We start from the raw sequence: 11,323 nt of genomic DNA, 5'->3' as shown, positions 1-11,323 counted from the left end.
TCGCCAAATTTGGCGAGTGTTTTGTTCCCGCTCTCTGCCGCCACGTAAACGGAATCCAACGGTCGAGCCAAGACAGGACCGCTGGGCGTTTGCGTTTCGCGCCAGACACGAAGTACGCGAAGGGCGGTGTGGGTGTGCTGTGTTTCGCGGGTGTTCCCGGGGTGAGTGCTGGCTTTTGAGGCGTCCACAGGTTATCATGCCTCGTCGTGCGGCCAGCGTGCAGTCACGACCGGGGGACAGAGTGCACGATCGTCGAGGAAGCTGACCGGCTTCCGCCGAAGAAACGTCTCCCTTCGACGGGGAGGCAGCCCGGCGGCCAGGCGTTGACGACGGAGCCAAAACCTCCGTTGTTTCCCGGAAACTACGGGGGACCGAAGCCAAGATCAGGTAAAGTTAACTCAGTGACTGCATAGGAGAGACTACTTTCCTCGCCTTCCTTCCTCATTTGCAAACGCAAACACGTTCTGAACGTTGTCTGTTGGGCAACACCGCTTTCGCGCGCCAGACGCGCCTAACCAGCCTGCCGGGGGCTGATTGCTAACCTGCTACGTTACTGCGTTGGCGCTGTGCTATGCATTTAATTTGTGTCTCCCGCCTTTCGCCACTTCTCCTGTAACTGGTTCCGTTTTGCGTGCTTTTTTTTTTTTTTTTTTTTTTTTCGTGATCTCGCGCCTTGCTTGCGCCCGAGCGCGGGCTAACGTGGTATGAGCGCGCGCTCGTCTGCGGGCAAGATTGGAATACGCGGCACTGCGAGATCGCTGCTGGCTTCGACGGAGCCCCCATCACGACGACCAGCCTACGCCCTGCCCCGGCTGGCAGCGAATCAAATTCGGTACGCTGTCCTTTTCTCTTTCGCGATATTTACTACTCCGCAATCGCATAGCCGCAACATCTGCCGCCTCTAGGGGCGATCCCGGGGTTTTTCGTTCGAATCACCTCGCGTGCTCCGTGCCAGTTGAATTCCGCGGTCTTGACTTTGGAACGGTGCGTGATTTACCGCGCTGTTGCTTTCGGGCATTGATCAGCGGTGACGCACACTCTGGTGGAGTCTATTATCGAGTACGTTTTTTTTTTGTTTTGTTTTTTTAACCCGCTTCTCTACGCACCAGCTGTTGTACTCTCGGCCTGCCGATGGGCCGAGTCGCGGTCCCAGATACCCGTAATATAATACTGCCGGTGGTGGTAGCTGCACTGCTTTTGTTCGATGAGATGGCGGCAGACTTGTTCGAGCCTGTTCTCCCGGCCAAAAAATTTGTACCGCCGTAATACCCGCCCCGTGCGCACGCGATCTGCTACGTTTTCAGCTGTGATCCAGAAACTCCTGGCTTTTTGTCCACAGACTTCGTAACCATCGTGTTTCAGCCAGCCTGTCTAATAGCTTTCTTTCTTTTTTTTTTTTTCGCTGAATAATTACCTATGCGCTGCGATCATCGATAGAACCGAGTTAAAGCGGCGCCTGGTATTAACTAGGCATCTGGAAACCTGCCCCGTTAGGTAACACAAGCGAGTTGAATGCAGCCTTCATAGATCAGGTACGGCGTGACGGGCTAATCTAACTTGATCGAGGTAGAGTTTGAATTTCGCGGGACAAAACCCGGATGTGCCGGCGCCGCGCCATATGTTGCCCTTTCATAGTTCCTAATTTGGCCTTATAACTGGTTTACGGGAAAGGAAAGACGCAGTATCTGTCACTCTTGTTCTGTGGACACCAGACCGCGGCGTAAGGGAAGGGAAGAAGGTGGGAGTGAAAGCGGAAAGAGAAAGAGGTGCCATAGTGGAGGTCAACGGAGTAATTTCGACCATCTGGGGATATTCGGTTGGCACTTTGATTTCCTCTACCGCGTCCTCGCTATCCCTTTATTTCTGCCGCCTCAGTTCAGGTGCTTCAGATATAACAGATACCGGGGCTGGCAAACATCCTTTCCTTCCTTTTGGATGTAATAAAATAACCGCATACTACTAGTGACATCGCGCAGCACACGGACGCCTCTCCTTTTCGCCTCCATCGAAACGCAGCCGTCGGCGGTCTAATTTGGTCTTCTAAAAGCGAATTACAGGTTGCCCCCCTCCTTTTTTTTTTTTTTTTTTTATTATGGCCGATCTTAATTGACTGATGGAGTTTCTTTCTAGTAGCGCTTTACTACGACATGCTTAGAGCCACGGCTTCCAAAAACCTTGCCAAATACGGTATAGCGTTTTCATATTTGTTTGTTTATCGCTATCACGAAACGTGTATTCCCTGCCAATGTCGCGCCTGCTGAGTCGCGCTGGCTATCCGCTGTTCTGCTTAGCAGATCGGGGCCATGACCGCGTAGGTCGCCGGGATTCGCGCTGCCACGGCTGTGCCTTATCTTCACTACGACGCGAAAGCGTGGCTTGCGGCGGACCCTCTTATCTGATGCCCGTACCTTATCTGAAACAAAGCCATTGGGAAAACGTTCGCGAACGCGACCGGCATGACTGTACGCCACGTGATTTATTGGTTTCGATCCGAGTTTTGGCGGCTGAAACGGGGCCTTCGGTTCTTCGCTATAGCATTGAACCTATGACTGAACCGCCGCGCTCGTTCTAAGCTACCTGAACTGGCTCGATCATTCCTTGCTTGTCGCTCGCTCATTATGTTGACTTCACGGTGGAAGTCTCCGCCGTGCCCGTGAACGACGACGTGATGTCTGTCCAGAGCAGCACACCGCCTTCAGAAGCCGTTGCAAAGGGGCTTAGATAGTCCGTCCTTTTTTTTCTTCTCCGTGAGGAGAGCTCTTTTGGACTTGCTGACGGGGCAGTCTTCTCTTTTTCTGCTGCTTCTGCTGAGCTTGCTGCTGCTTCGTGTGCTGCCTTCTCCATTAGTTCACCTCCTTGGAGTGTCGAGAATCTCTCCGTCCGTTCTTCTCCGCCTTTCTCTATCTTATCGTGTCATGCAAGGGAGCGTTTTGCCCCCCTTTTCGCTGATCCGTCGTGAATTTGGGGTGGGACGTCGTTTTCTCGTCTCTTGCAAGCAGTGGCAGCAGTTGTCTACTTCTTCCTGCTGGATTTCTTGTCTCTTTTATTCGTTGCAGACGACATCGGGCTCCGTTATCGTCTGCGTTGCTGCTGTTTGACGATCTGCGAATACAGCCGTTGAGGATCGCCTCATAGCTCAAATGCTTCTCTTCCATCCCCCCCCCCCCCCCCTTTTTTTTTCCTTTTCTACGTGTTCAGACTTGGCGTCGACAGAACTTCGCGCAGGACACGGTGGCGCAGGATTAAGCTTTACTGTCGAAATTATTGTGTACATTTCACCGGAAGAAGTTCCTCGTGTCATGCCTATGGTCTGTAGGCAGCAGAATACAGTTACAAGCACTGTGTAGTGCGATCAACTTTATTTTTGTTTTTTAAGGAAGCTTCACTGCGCTATGTTACGTATCATCCAAGGTCAACATCCGCTTGACCTTCGACGAGCCAAAGGTCAAAGTGTGGATTAATCAATGTACCACCTAGGATGTGCCACCACTTGACCTTTGACGGCAGATACAGCGTCACGTGTTCCGTCTAGTAGTTGACAGTGCGCCCTCGACTCCCTAGTCTCGGCTACAAATTCATGTCTGCCCATATCTTAACCTATAAGCACTTGGCAAAGCAAAACCACGATTTCGAATCCAGCCATTTTTTTTTTTCTCGTCTCGCTTTTTTAGAAAACATGCTAGGGATTCTTACGAAAAGCCATTGCGAAATTCCAAAACGATAAATGTTCCGACCGCCACTTATAAGAAGAGTAAAAAAAAAAAAAAAAGAAATTGTAGTTCACTTCGGATAATGCAGTCCCTACGTCTGCGAGAGTGAGGACCCGTCCCCATGCGAGACCTCCCTGACTTTGAGTCCTGCAGCCTTTACACCGCCGCTTCATACCGCGAATTTTTGGCATTGTATAGAGACTGCCAGTTTGGCAAAATGTTTAGCGCCTTTAGTTATTAATAATTGGTTCACAGGAAAGACGCAGTATCTGTCACACTTGTCTCGGGGGACACCTAAACCGCGCCGTAAGGGAAGGGGGGGAAGTTGGCAGTGAAAGTGGAAGGGAGAAAGAGGTGCCGTAATGGAGGGCTATGGAGTACTTTCGACCACCTGGGGATCTTTAACTTGCCTTAGTACTCCCCTGATGGGGCTGGGACAGGTGGGTCACCGCCGCTTGCGGCGGGGTCTAGCCTGCCACAGAATTTTTATCTGTTGTAGGCCGTCATTGCACCCGCCAGCGTTTCGGTGGTGGACGGCGGCTGTTGCGGCGCGCGTCCTTCTCTCCCTCTTCCTTTTCTTTCTTTATTTTCTCTTCTGTCTGAACTAGGCAGCGGAGGTGGCTCAGCCACAGAGCCAGTAGAAGGCCGGGGAAGGAAAGCGCAGTGCCCCTGACTTCTCGGTGGACACCTGAACTTGCCATGAACGGCATCCAATGAGGGGTACATATGTCGGTGGTTCGAATCCCTGTTGCAAACTAACCTCCACCTTGACAATAATAATAATAACAATAATTGGTGTACAGGAAGGGAAAAGCGCAGTATCTGTCACACGTTTTTGAGGACACCTGAACCGCGCCGTAGAGGGAGGGAGGCAGGTGGGAGTGATAGTGGAAAGAGAGAAAGAAGAGCCGTAGTGGAGGTCCGCGGAGCAATTCAACCACCTAGGGATGTTTAACATGCGCTGACATCGCATCGATTATAGCTAATGGTTACTAATTGGGAATCGAAATGCTGTGACGCCTTCCTGAATGCTGCGCGAAGAACTATTGAGTCACAATTTCGATACGGTAATCGCGTGCGTATTTTCGATACGTTTTTTTCATTTTTTTTTTGGGTTACGCCAACGAGCTGTGTTCGCTGTTAATTCTACCGACGTGGTTTCACTGCGTAAGTCTTGGTCAAAAGTGATTAAGTCGAAGGATTTTCATCTCAGCCGCAAAATGATCATCAGGCCATGATTAAAGTCCAAATTGCATTTAAAATGGTAGGAAATTCTTTCGTATCACTGCGAGAAATTACACCTCATAGCATTATTTGGCGCCGTGACGACTTGATTTCGCAGCTGAGATATCGCGATCTCTCAGTCTCCCTGAAGAAGTGCGTCGTCTTGACTTCAGGACTTTTGAACGAGGCTGTATACATGCATATAACCCGAGATCCATGTGGTGTTCTTGTTTGCTCATTGACATCATGACGCAGCATTTTTTTTTTTTTTCTGTGCTGTTGGAATCTTAAATTTCAACCGTGCCGTCTGCTGCATCGCATGCAGGGGAGCCAATGTAAAAGTACCTGGTGTATAGTGACTTTTTTTCGGGGGGGGGGGGGGGGGGCGAGTATTAAAGGCCCGTTTCATTGAAAAAACTGCGTAGTTGGCGTGTATTGCGTCGAGAAATGTGATTGGTCAAAAGTCGTGACGTCATACGAAATTGAAGAAAACAAAATCAGCTAATCCCTGGTCGCAACATAACTGACGTAATTATGTTATGTAATTACGTCGGGGTAATTAGGCGGGGATCGAAACCGGTACCCAATTGAGTCACAGGTCGGACATAGTATCGCGAGGCCATTAGAACATGTTATTTCGGCCTTGGTTAAAAAGAGGCCTTGTTTGTCTTGCTGCAAATGAGAAATAAAATTAAGATACAGCGTCCTCGAAGTGATATGCTGAGAGGTTCCCAAGCTGCTAAAGGGACTCGTTTAACGCTATCGCTCGATACGCTTAACCGCGAGTTTATTACCGTTATCTGGGTTGTTGGTGTCGTCTGCGCTCCGAAGTATTTCTGCGCTACTTTTCCTTCACTGTCTCCACCAGTGTTTTGTGGTTAACACTCTGCATCGTATGTTTTCTTTTTTTTTTTTTTATCTTTCCCGGCGTAAGAGACAAAACCAGCAGTAGTCGCGTGGCGGGGTCGTGGCATCCTCGCGTAACCCGACACGGCCGGCAGCATATATTGCGCGTGCTGCTACGGCGCCTTCTTACAAGCCATAAAACCGTCACGAGGAAGGAGGAAAAAAAGAACCTCGTTTGTCTTTCAGCGTGCGATGGAGGGCCGGGCAGTGTACCCACCCTCGTCGGCCTGTCTGTGCACATAGTGCACATCTGTCTCTTCAGCATTCTTTATTCTTTAAAATGTGTGCCCCCGCCGGGGTGGTGCAGTGGTAAGACGCCCGACTACTGGGCCGGAGTACCCGGGCTCGAACCCGACCTCGGCGGCTGCGTTTCGATGGAGGCGAAACGAAGAGGCGTCCGTGTGCTGTGCGATGTCAGCACACGTTAAAAACCCCCAGGTGGTCGAGATTACTCCGTAGCCCTCCACTATGGCTCCTCTTTCTCTCTTTCCACTTTCACTCCCACCTTCCCTTACGGCGTGGTTGAGGTGTCCACAGAAAACAAGTGAGCCAGTTGCCGCGCCTTTCCCTTTCTATAAATCAATCAATCAATCAATCAATCTTTGAAATGTACGCCCCACCAGTGTGGCGCAGCGGTTAAGGCGCTCGACTACTGTCCCAGGGACGCGGGATCGAATCCCGACCTCGGCTGCTGAATTTCTGTGGAGGCGAAACGGAGTGGCGTCCGTGTGCTGTGCGATGTCATTGCACGGTAAAGAACCCCATGTGGTCTAAATTTCCGGAGCCCTCCACTACGGCGTCTCTCATAGCCTGAGTCACCTCGGCTGCTGAATTTCTGTGGAGGCGAAACGGAGTGGCGTCCGTGTGCTGTGCGATGTCATTGCACGGTAAAGAACCCCATGTGGTCTAAATTTCCGGAGCCCTCCACTACGGCGTCTCTCATAGCCTGAGTCGCTTTGGGACGTTAAACCCCACAAACCAATTAAAATGTGCATACCGGTGTAGTATTCGCCGTATACTCCGTCCGTGTAGTAAACTTGAACCTTGGCGTTACGCGCCTCACCACGGAATCGCCTGTAATTTCGATTTTGTGTATATGCTGCCGCATTTGTGTCCAACTGCGTCGTAAGACGTTCCTTGCGTCTGAAGACACATATGCACAGTATTTGTCAAAAGTTTAGGGTCGACCAGGGTTTCTGCTTCTGAGCCGTGTATAGTGGGGCTCCTTTTGCATTCATGGAAGCCCTGCTCGCTGGGTAGGGTAGGACGGAAAAAAATCTCCTGACCGTCAGAAGATTTGGAGCGCTGAGAACACATTACGAGCCATACGATGTGGCTCAAAAGTAAACTTTCTGGGCTATAAACTTTTGACAAAGACTGTACACATAGGTACGCAGTTGCTCAGAGCACTGAAAGAAACCACGAGGCCTCGGTTCTGTACAGGGCGTACTCTGCGCGAAGGTCGGCGTATTACTGTGTCGCAAAATGCGTTAAGCCGTTTGTCAAGTCGAGTCAGGTTCATTTCTTTCCTTCAGGGAAAGGATGTTTTGCGAAAGCCTTTGCCCCGTCGTGATTTGTCTTGTAACATGGTGAAAAATTTGTGCAACGTATTATAAATGGCAGCCATGGGTTATTTCCTCGGCTCACGTTGAAGGTATCACGAAAAGAGTTTTTTCACGACTTATACTCCCTGGTTCCTGAGATTTCTGAGCGCTGGCGGCTCAATTTGTACGAGGTCATATATGATGATGTTGAGAGCGACGGGAAGGTTGTTTTCCGCCGCTTTGTTCTTCTCGTTTTTTTTTTTTTTAGTATCGTGACGTGGGGTTCCCGGGAGACCGTTTTGTGAAAGCCACTGTTCGTGTCGTTCGCGGTGCCACTTCCTCGCCATTTTTCTTTCTGCGCTATTTCGTCGTCCGTTTTGACGCGTATGCTTTGGAGGGCACAGTCTGCAGATCATCTATTTGAACAGCTGAGCACACAGGGATCTTAGGCGAGGCAGAAGATTAGACAAAACGCAGAAATCACTCAGGCGCGCACGCCTTGGAAACGAGTTGCCCGAGATGCGCGAAAGCTCGTCATCCATAACTCCCAGTGATAAAGAAGTAAATTCCTCTCGAGGCGTGTACGATAAATGAGATGGAAGGAAAAAATAAAATTAGCTCGAGAAGCGTTGACGTTTTATTTTAGTTTATTTTATTATTATTATTTTTTTTTTTTTTTTTTTGTGAAAATGAGAAAGGTGCAGTCTCAGAACTGTATCGGGATGATTAAGAACCATCAACTTGTACAGCCCATATCTTCGTGTTGCTGCAGTGTCTTCGCGGGAGGGAGACTGGAGGGTGGGGGGGGGGGGGGGGGGGGGGGGGGGGATAGTATTCGTTTAAAGGGCTATACAGCCGTATATGTTCGCACAACTTTATCTCAGTCCCTTATCTTTCACCCTATCCCGCTTAGCACGGGCAGCGAAGCGGCCAGCATGTAGTCCGTTGCTCCAGCTGTTCTGTTATACGTTTTGCCAGGTTACGCATGATTCTCGGGCGTTTTGCGTGCAGATTTTAAGCAGGAAAATAACCGGATGAGTATACCCCGAATGTTTTATCTCAAATAAATGAGGTGATTGTTGCTTGTCTCGACCGCGTCTGCTTTCTTCGATAAAATATATCGGCGCTGTAAAAGATGTCTACATATTGCAGTTCGCCCAAAAAACTGCGCGGTGCACACCCGATTTCGTTCACAACATAGTCACTTCCCTTCCTTATTAATGCGAAAGCCTTACTTGGCTATGTTTGCGAAATCGTGTCCGCAAAAAGTGGAAGCAAAACATGGAAACTGTAACGTGTGATATATGACGTCACATTAAGATGAGACAGGTATGCCATGGATGTGTGTGTCATGACAAGTGGTATGTAAATGTCGTGCCTAGTCATGTCATGAGTATCAAGGCATGACTGAAGAGTGCAGAGCCATAACACTCATAAGTGCTTAGTCATGACAGGAGCTACTGAACGCATATGCTTTCACATTTCTGCAATGCAGATCTCTGCAGTGCTGTTTTTTTTTTTTTTGTTGTTGTTGTTGTGTTTTTGTTTTTTTGTTACCATACTGATCACAACTTTCGGGTCGCGTAGCTCTCGAAAAGACGTTCATCGTAGCGTGTATTATCTCCACTGTTAAAAATGTCGCCGCGATTTCGCTAGTCTTGAAGCGTTGTAGCACTGTGGTTTAGCAAAACGCTGTGTAAAAGCTGTAACTATCAGTGCCGGGTGAAAAATTGTATGTATAGTAAGTATCATTTGCACGCGTTGTACGGCTTGCATTTGTGACAAATTTCATTAGCCAGCCCACGCCTTCATCGATGAGTTGGGTTATTAGCCTTACCGTCTGCCGTTCGGAACGGCGGGAACGCAGGTATATTCGTTCGTCTGCTTCCGTTTCCCGCCTTTTCTTCCATTGGCCAGTTTTTTGTCTGCTTCGGTCGCATTACGGGATGAAATTTTACGACCGCTGAAGCTGATCGGGGGAAAACAGAAATGGCGACAAGTTTTAACAAGCAACAAACACCGCTCTCGGCCGCATACGTGACGTCATAGGCGCGCGACCTGCAGCAACGAAGTGCTGTGTCGGCCGATGCTGTGTGTAACGAGAATCGCTATGACTGCTGACACCGCGTCGGATGGAATTTCGACGCCCTCGGGTAACCTAGCGGATATTTGTTTAAATGAGTTGGCGAACTGGATACGTACGCCTGTGTTCAAAAAACAACTGCGATGCGCACCTTTCTGCCTACCGAAAAGGCATTCCTATTAAGGTTTTTAGCGCTGGCGTTCGGTACGATAGAGACTTTTAGTTTACCGCCGTCGTTTATTGCGGCCATCTACCGCTACCGCGTACCGTCAGCACAGCACGAGCTGATTGGTCCCTGCGTGCGGCGGCGCGCTACATCGAGGCACGCTACATAGCGCTGATCGAGGCACCCTAAATTTGTCGTCATCAGGGTCAGCGGTAGCGCTAAACTGGCAGTATGCATTACCGTGTATATGGATACCGTATCCGGATGGGCTAAGGATGGAAGCTGCCTTGTCATAGGTCCAAATTGGTGAAGTTCAAAAATTTATCAGTCCATTGCGTAGTGCAGAGGGCTGATATAATGAGAACGTTGCAATGGGTAAGGGCGTACGCCGGCATCGTGAATATTGAGGTATTGCAGAGCTTAACCTGACAAGATGGAACGTGCATACTCAAACGCAACGGCAGTCGTACAGGTTTAACTCGGTGGCGTGCACAGTCGCCGCTTGGTCGCTGAACACCGCAGGAGCGCGTTACGCCACCCTCGCGCAAGTTGTCTCGAGCAAGCTGTCGAGCATGGCACCTGTACTCGCGCACAAAGGCAGAAAAAAAAAAAAAAAAAAAAAAGATAAAAGGGGGACTTGCCAACTCCGAGCCCCCCTGTCGCCTGTTAGAGCTCTCTGATTGTGCCATTTTCAAAAGTCCATTCCGCTTAATTCGAAAGCCGCAACTGTTCACCGTGGTCACTGCACAGATGTCATTTATCAGAGAGATGCACAGGTTAGGGGCGGCAGATATCTTTTGGTCGCCGTTGGCGTCATTATTACCTTCCCAGGCACCGAAGTGTTGCTTGTGCTGCTGTTGCCTTTCGGGCTGCTGTATATAAATGTGCTTTTTTTTTTTTTTTTTCATTACAAAAGCTGTTTCACTGGTGTAGCTATCGGCGTCAGCGTGGTTATCGATCACCTCGGAGTCTTAATTACTGCTTTCAGGTGTCGCGACAGTCGGCTAATCAGTATAATTAAGTTTTGTCCAAATCAGAACCGCGTATCTACCGATAGACTTTACTTATCGAAATTAATGGTGTTCAGCATGTTTTTCTCCATGTGAGCCCCATTCCGTAAGTCCGCCCCTGTTCTGAGCAGAACGCAGTGCATATAGGGGCCGAATTGCTCAATGATCTAATCACGAAACCAGTTATAAACCAGTCATCTCCCCTCCTATTGGTTGATGTGTCCCAGGTCAGGGCCGACCGTTACAGCTGACAGGTGCGGGGCTAAGGGATGGGTTTGTGAACTGAGACATATGGTTTTGTTATTTGATTGAAAATTGGGTTTGGAGGAAAGGAAAGACGGATTATTTGTCACACTTCTATAACACCTGAACCGCACCGTTGCGGAAGGGAGGAAGGCGGGAATGAAACACGGAGGAATAAAAATGTGCCGCAGTGAAGGGCTGCTTAATGATGTCCTGACATCGCTCACACAGCACTGGGAGGCCTTTGCGCTTTTCGCCTCCTTCCAAACGCGGCCGATGCAGTCGGAGTTGTGATTAGGTCGTTAGGTATATAATTTGGCCTCGGAATCGCATCTAGTGACCTACATATGGGTTGCCACTAAAGCGATCGGCGTTACGTTCGCCTATAGAGCTTATTCACTTGACGTCATTGCAGCTTTTAGGACAGACATGGCGCG

The 11,323-nt window shown here is 49.4% G+C and overlaps 1 protein-coding gene across 2 annotated transcripts in view; it reads left to right on the top strand.

The window, feature by feature from the left end:
* Positions 1-66: 66 nt before the first annotated feature.
* Positions 67-11,323, top strand: part of LOC146173536 (uncharacterized) — a 51,888-nt gene continuing 40,631 nt past the window's right edge. Inside the window, exon 1 of one of the 2 annotated variants that reach the window (XM_084584330.1) lies at positions 67-387. The gene's annotated coding sequence lies outside the window, so the exon portion shown is untranslated. The remainder of the gene's footprint in view (positions 388-11,323) is intronic. The other variant, XM_084584329.1, reaches the window with a different exon arrangement.

The sequence above is a fragment of the Amblyomma maculatum genome, chromosome 11, assembly GCF_055883805.1.
Source record: "Amblyomma maculatum isolate TAMU_Amacu chromosome 11, ASM5588380v1, whole genome shotgun sequence".
In the NCBI taxonomy this organism is placed as follows: Eukaryota; Metazoa; Arthropoda; class Arachnida; order Ixodida; family Ixodidae; genus Amblyomma; species Amblyomma maculatum.
Note: the sequence above shows the minus strand (reverse complement) of the source record. Positions and strands in the feature narration are given on the sequence as shown.